The sequence below is a fragment of the Panthera onca genome, chromosome E2, assembly GCF_046562875.1.
Source record: "Panthera onca isolate mPanOnc1 chromosome E2, mPanOnc1 haplotype 2, whole genome shotgun sequence".
In the NCBI taxonomy this organism is placed as follows: Eukaryota; Metazoa; Chordata; class Mammalia; order Carnivora; family Felidae; genus Panthera; species Panthera onca.
This window is the reverse complement of record NC_138353.1, coordinates 7,173,865-7,181,103: the sequence shown is the minus strand read 5'-3', so window position 1 is coordinate 7,181,103 and position 7,239 is coordinate 7,173,865.

Below are 7,239 nucleotides of genomic sequence, written 5' to 3'. Positions count from 1 at the left end.
CCCTCACTCACACTCTCTCTCAAAACAAATAAACCTGAAAAACGCAAAAACAAAACAAAACAACAACCAAAAAAAGAAGACTCACAAGATACTAGAGGCCTTGCTATTGTCAAGCTAAGGTTGTATTTTCCCTGAGTAAGACATTAACATGAAAACAGTGGGGATTTCTGGAGAAATGTTTTACTCCACTGCCTCAGGTATCTATCTGTCAATGGGCTGCAGGTTATAAGGAAACTTAATTTTACCTACCATTTCTTTCTGTCTTTGTTTCCCACATCATTCCCCCCTGAACCATTTTGACCCTGAAATCTTTAAGGTTGCTGAGGGTGGAAGGTCTCATCTGTAGTTTCCTCCAGCTGAACAGGGGCTAGAGATGTCCCCACCTATGGGTCAACATTGGTCAAGTGGGGTATTTATATACAATTACCAAAGGCAGAGGCAGCCATTCCGAGGTGGACAACATATATAAGCCTCCTGGAATAGAAAGGATCATCTGTCAGCTACAAGTTATAGCAGTATAGGAGTTTGGGCACCAGGCAGGGAGACACCAGAAACGACAACAAATTAGGGTTAATATTATTATAAGAAGAAGCCCGATAAAAACAGCCTTTGGTAGTTAATCTGAACTTTCCTCAAGGCCTTCATTGTCATTAGAAGAGACATTTGAGGTTTTCTACGGGTTCACAGGAATAAGGAGGTGCGTCAGCTGGCATACTAGATTCCTTTGAGGAAGGTACAGGTTTAATTCCTGATATGTGAGTCCATGAGGAATGCCCTTCTAATTTTACTGCCATGGAAGGGAATACATAATATGACCCGGTAGGAGTCCTTCCATTTTGGAGTTAAATCCCCTGTTGTATTAGACTTCCGATTGAAACAGGGTGCTGTCGAAAAAACCCCCAGACGCTGAATAGAAGCGAGGCAAGATTTTATTCACGGTCAGGCCAAACCTGACCTCCTGATCTTAAGGAGAAAAGTGCAGAGAATGGCTCCAAACAAAGGCAGCAGTGAGCGTATATGGATTTTAGCAAGTCAGAATACGTCATTATTTAGTTAACCAATTATAATTTACAGCATTTCATGGTAGCCAATTATATTGTGACATACAGACGTTAGTTTTGGCGGGAACCTATCAATTTAAAGTTCTTTGGGGTTTAAAATGACCAATCATAGCTAGACACCTGAGATACCGTGGGGCAGCGAGTACGTGACTTTTTACATGTTGGCCTTGCCTAGGCCAGATCTTGGTAGAAGGGGTGGGGGAGCGTTTGCATCCTAAGTTATCTATTTAGCAAGCAGGCGAGGTCACAGAAGCGAGATAGGGCAGTTAGTAATTTCCGATAACCCTAATAGGGAACTACATAAGCTTTTGTCTCAACTATTCATGAAAGGTGAGTTTAAGCCGAACTTATATCAATAAGCTTTCTGATATCTTGCAAGTTGACCTATTACACCGATTCTTTAAAAAATTTTTTTTAATGTTTTTATTTATTTTTGAGAGAGAGACAGAATGTGAGCGGGAGAGGGCAGAGAGAGAGGGAGACACAGAATCCGAGGCAGGTTCCAGGCTCTGAGTTGTCAGCGCAGAGCCCAAAGTGGGGCTCAAACTCATAAGCCATGAGATCATGACCTGAGCTGAAGTCAGAGGCTTTAGTGACTGAACCACCCAGGTGCCCCGAGATTTTCAGTTCTTTAAATAAACTAGGTCTCCTGAGTTTATATGGGATGGGTTTCTAGTAACTGTCAGATCAGGTTTAGGGAGGATATGGTTTGCATATTCATTTAGATATTTATGAATTAACCCGGCCTCAAGCAAATAATTTAACAGAGCATTATAGTCTTTACCTATTGATAGGTCTACTGTGAAGGAAGGCCTTTTGGAAGCAGACTGAAAACCTTAGTTTGGAGAGCCATAGCCAAATCAAGGCTAACTCTTTTGTAAAACAAGTCCAGTTTTAACAAACTTTACATTGGGGCGCCTGGGTGGCTCAGTCGGTTGAGCCTCCGACTTCGGTTCAGGTCATGATCTCATGGTCTGTGAGTCCAGGCCCCACGTTGGGCTCTGTGGTGACAGCTCAGAGCTTGGAGCCTGCTTCGGATCCTGTGTCTCCCTCTCTCTGACCCTCCCCTGTTCTTGCTCTGTCTCTGTCTCAAAAATAAATGAACATGAAAAAAAAATTTTTTTAAACACCAAACTATTCTTGCTGAGCTTATGTAAATAATTAGGCAGCTTAGGTAAATAATTATTTACATAAGCTCAGCAAGAATAGTGATTGGCCATATAGATCTTTTAAAATCTGCTTTGTTGGAACTTTTCATGAGGAATCTAAGTTGAACTTTTAGTAGCCTCTCTAGGCCAGAAGCCAAGCCAAATACTTGCCATCAGACAGGCGTGTAAGGCCTGTAGAGTTGGGCCAACTCCTCTTTACGAGGTCCCCAAGATATCCTGAGGTTCCTGCACCTGCCAGGAAGTGACCTTCTTTACTCACCTGGTGAGGCTGCTGGGAACTCTATAAGCAAGGTATCAGGCCAACATTTCCAATGGACTTTATGACTCCACGTTTCATAAAGTCAACCTTAGTTCCTTAAAGTCGTCTGGTTATATCTGAGTCTATGCATGTCTCTCAAATAGGACATTCCAGTCAAAGCCCTGGTAAAATAACCAACGTTTCTAATGGTGTCCTGTTACATGAAGAACAGATTCCTTTTTTTTTTTAAGTTTATTTATTTTGAGAGAGAGACAGAGAGAGCAGGTGGGGAGGGGCAGAGAGCAAGGGAGAGAGAGAATCCCAAGCAGGCTCTGCGCTGACAGCAGGCTCAAACCCACAAACCATGAGATCATGACCTGAGCCGAAACCAAGAGATGCTTAACTGACTGAGCCACCCAGGCGCTTCGAAGAACAGATTCTTACTGAATTTATGTGAATAATTATGATGGCCATGAAAGAAAGAACACTCAAGGGAAGTTTTTTGAATTTCAGAAGGTTCAGGTAGAGAGAAAAGTTAAATGCTTCGATTTGTTCACAAATGAATATTTTGTCACATTTCTAAAGGGGTCACAGATACCTTAAGAGAAAGTTTCCTTAACGTGGAAGGGCACACAGTAGAGAACAGCAATATTTTAAACAGGAGTCACAAGAACTACAAATGACAAAAAGACTCAAAAACGGACAAGGTTAGAGATCTGAGGAGAGTGCGTTATGATGCAATTGACAGGGAAATTCAGTCACTTCCGTGGCACACAACACTTCGATAATTAAGACTATCAAGTGATGGCCTTATACCAAAATATATTAAAACTTTAGGAATTGCCTAGTATATCTCTAGAATAGTTATCGCATTTACCCAAATGTAACCCAAGGCTTATTGTTTGTTTAACCACGGTAAGGATAAAAGATTGCAAAGGCAAATAGTTAGGGTTATATGGGTGTTAGCAAAACCTAGTTCCTTTAATACTGAGAATTGTTGACTGCGTCATCAAAGACCTGATAAAGACAAAATATAAAAACTGGTCTTCTGGGCAGACAAAAGAGGAAAAACAAAAACCTTTGTTTACATTTTCTTATCAAGAGCAGACCAACAATCCAAGAAAGCTTTTTTGGTTTTTTTTTAATGGAAAGAAAGCATAATTTCAATCTTATACCAGTGTACTTTTAAAATCCATTCATTTCAACTTTAGTCCTGACCACACATAAAATTCCTTTCCAAAGATTTCCCTTCATAAGCCTTTCACAAGAACTTTTTAATCCAGAGTTTCTTTATTTCCATCTATCTAACTACATTTAGCAGAATTTTAACTCTTAGAAACCTTCATCTCCAGTGAAAACTAGTAGTAACCGATTGTGAACTGTGATACCAGAATTCTTTGGATGGCAAACTCAAGTATTCTTAGTTTCTCCGTAATAAGTAAGAAACAAAAACGTTCAATAATCAATGCTTTAGTATTTTTTTTTGTTTGTTTGTTTGTTTGTTTTTTATTTTTATTTTTGGGACAGAGAGAGACAGAGCATGAAGGGGGAGGGGCAGAGAGAGAGGGAGACACAGGATCGGAAACAGGCTCCAGGCTCCGAGCCATCAGCCCAGAGCCTGACGCGGGGCTCGAACTCACGGACCGCGAGATCGTGACCTGGCTGAAGTCGGACGCTTAACCGACTGCGCCACCCAGGCGCCCCTCAATGCTTTAGTATTTTATCTCATTTGGAAAAGACTTAAATGCCCAATGAATTCAATCCCATTTATCATGCAAGCAAAACTTCAGAGTTTCAAGTTACCAAAGGCTGAAAGCGATCTTAACCACCCATGAAAACCTTAAGACAGAAAAAATTAACTATCATTTTCAGTCATCTTTTTGCTGCCAAATTGCAACAGAGAAAACATGAGTTTGTTTGACCTTCAGTAAACCTAGGAAGAATAAAAGTCTCCTATTTAATGCTGATAACTCTAAAGGCATGTGTATCTTTTTTTTTTTTATTTATTTATTTTTTTTTTATTTTTGAGACAGAGACAGAGCATGAACGGGGGAGGGTCAGAGAGAGGGAGACACAGAATCCGAAACAGGCTCCAGGCTCTGGGCTGTCAGCACAGAGCCCGACGTGGGGCTCGAACTCCCGACCGTGAGATCATGACCTGAGCCGAAGTCGGCCGCTCAACTGACTGAGCCACCCAGGCGCCCCATGTGTATCTTAATTAAACCAGCAAACTCAATTTAGATTAAACACCAAATCCTGTTCCACTTGGGTCCACTTAAAAGACCACCAACTTGTTCCCCGTGTCAATTTTTACCTGGGCCACTGGTGGGGAAATCTGAAGTGGGTGGTCCAAGGCAGCTGCTCTTGCTCCTTGACAGAGAGGGGGGGAGGAGGAGCCAGTGGTGCCAGAGGCACCGAGGGTGGCATAGGTACCAGTTACAGAGGCTGCACCGAACGTGGTGCAGAAATAGGAGGAGGAGGGGGAGACAGAAGAGGCGAGGTGCTCCCAGAAGGCAGAGAAAGAGGCTTCCTGGTTCTAAACCTCATCAGCTCAGACAGGTGAGCAGACGCCATGTGTTGTTTTTGTTTTTGTTTTTTTTTTCCACCAAAGTGGATATAGCAGTCCGTGTTGGGCCTGAGAAGACAGGGAATTTCCTGAAACAAAGGGAGTTTCACCAGCTGCTTGGGAATATTACTTAAAGCCCCCATCCCAAGGTAGACTTATCAGAGACAGTTGGTTCCAATTAAAGTTATTAGCTGGGTAAATGAATGAGGGAGAAGCCCCCACATCTATTAGGAGAAGAAGAGTGAGAGACAGATGGTATACTCTTCATTAGAGGTGGCCTGTATTTCCTCTAGCAATGTGGATTTATTCAGAGGAGTCCTGTTCAGATAATAAGAGGCCCTTAGCTCTCGGTCCTGATTTAGAGCCATAAAGGCCTGGATCTAGGGCACCTCCATTCATTTGCCCTGTTTCCTGCAGAAGAGATCTAACTGCTAGATCCTACTGAGGCCATGCAGTGTTACAGAAGATCAGTCCTTTCTCAAATTTTACAATCTGAGTTGTTTCCAGTGGGTTAAAAAAAGCATCCCAGGGGTGCCTGGGTGGCTCAGTTGGTTAAGTGTCCAATTTAAGCTCAGGTCATGATCTCACAGTTCATGGGTTTGAGCCCTGCATCTGCACTGACAGTGTAGAGTCGGCTTGGGGTTCTCTCTCCCTCTCTCTCTCTCTGCCTCTCCCCCACTAGAACTCTCTCTCCCAAAAATAAATAAATAACACTTAAAAAAAAAAAAGGCATCTGAAGGGAGAGTCCTTGGGGACTTAAAGAAGGTCAGTTACTAAGAAAATCCCCCCTGACTCTTGGTGGTGTCCCACACAGCATATGTCAGAGGTTCCTGGTGTCAAAGCAGCCCAAGGCATCCCTGGAACTAAATTGCTATGATCACCACCTGCCATAAAGGCCCTGTAGAAGAGAGAACGGCCCTCCCCCTGCTTCCCCATTGCATTCTAGACTACAATGGATGCTGGCATAGGGACTGAGTTTGCCTTGCTGAGAAGGCTGTGAAGAACCCGTCATTTTTAACCCATGGAAAACACTGGAAAACTTTACAAGGTGAAATTACCCACTTATGTAGTAGAAAACAATGATGGAAAACAGTAAAGCTAGAAATCCATCATTATCTAAGTGACATTCCAACACATGTAGTCCTCACAGCCGACTTCCTAGCAAACAGTCTCTGACTGGGTTTTAATTCAGTCAGGTACTGGTTTTGGCCAACTCTGCGGGAGGTCCCATGGCCAGAAGCTGCTAGACTAGAGATGTGGAGGGGATCACATAAGACCAACGAGGAGAAAATCTCACAAGGGAGTCTTAAGATTGGAAGCTATGCTAGTCACTTTGGTGGCAGTCCCGTGCCCAAGATGGACAACTTTGTGTAAGGACAGGAATAAAGAGAGGGCCTCAAGTTTCTGGGCCTTATTACCATTTCAGCCAGGCTACTAACTTCCAGCCAAAAGGCAGGCTTTCTCCTCCCCATAGAGTAGCCATGGGCTAGAGGACTGCAGCCCGAGCAATCGACATGAAAACGTTCCAATAAGACCACACTCCTTGAAAAGCCCCTGAAATGAGAGTAAAGGAAGAAAAGAGAAAATACTCAGCAAATTTGCACCGAAGCTCAGAGTCCAGATGCAAAGACTAGGAGTCCCACGTTGGACACCAAAAATGATGCAGTTTTGTAGCGATGGTTGGATTCAGAGCCAACAGCCAAGAAAGAATTCTTGAGATGTCTTTGGTGCAAAAAGGTGGTTTTATCAAAGCACGGGGACAAGACCTGTGGGCAGGAATTGCTGCACTGGGGTTGTGACAGGTGACAGATTATATACTATGGAGCTGGGGGAGGAAAAGGCAAAAGAGAGGTTCCCAAAAGGATTTTCATTTGCTAAAGGCGGCTCCTAGGATCCTGGAAGCCTAGCTATTGTCAAGCTAAGGTTGTTGTCCTCTCTAGTGAAGCATTAATGTTACGGCAGTAGGGGTTCCTGGAGAAATGGTAGACTGTGCCTGCCCCAAGTCTTTGTCAATGGGCTGCAGGCTATAAGGAAATTTAATTTTATCCACCATTTCCTTCTGCCTTTGTTTCCCACGTCACATACAATGGAATATTACTCAGCCATCAAAAAGAATGAAATCTTACCATTTGCAATGATGTGGCTGGAGCTAGAATGTACTACGCTAAGCAAAGTAAGTCGATCAGAGAAAGACAAATACCATGT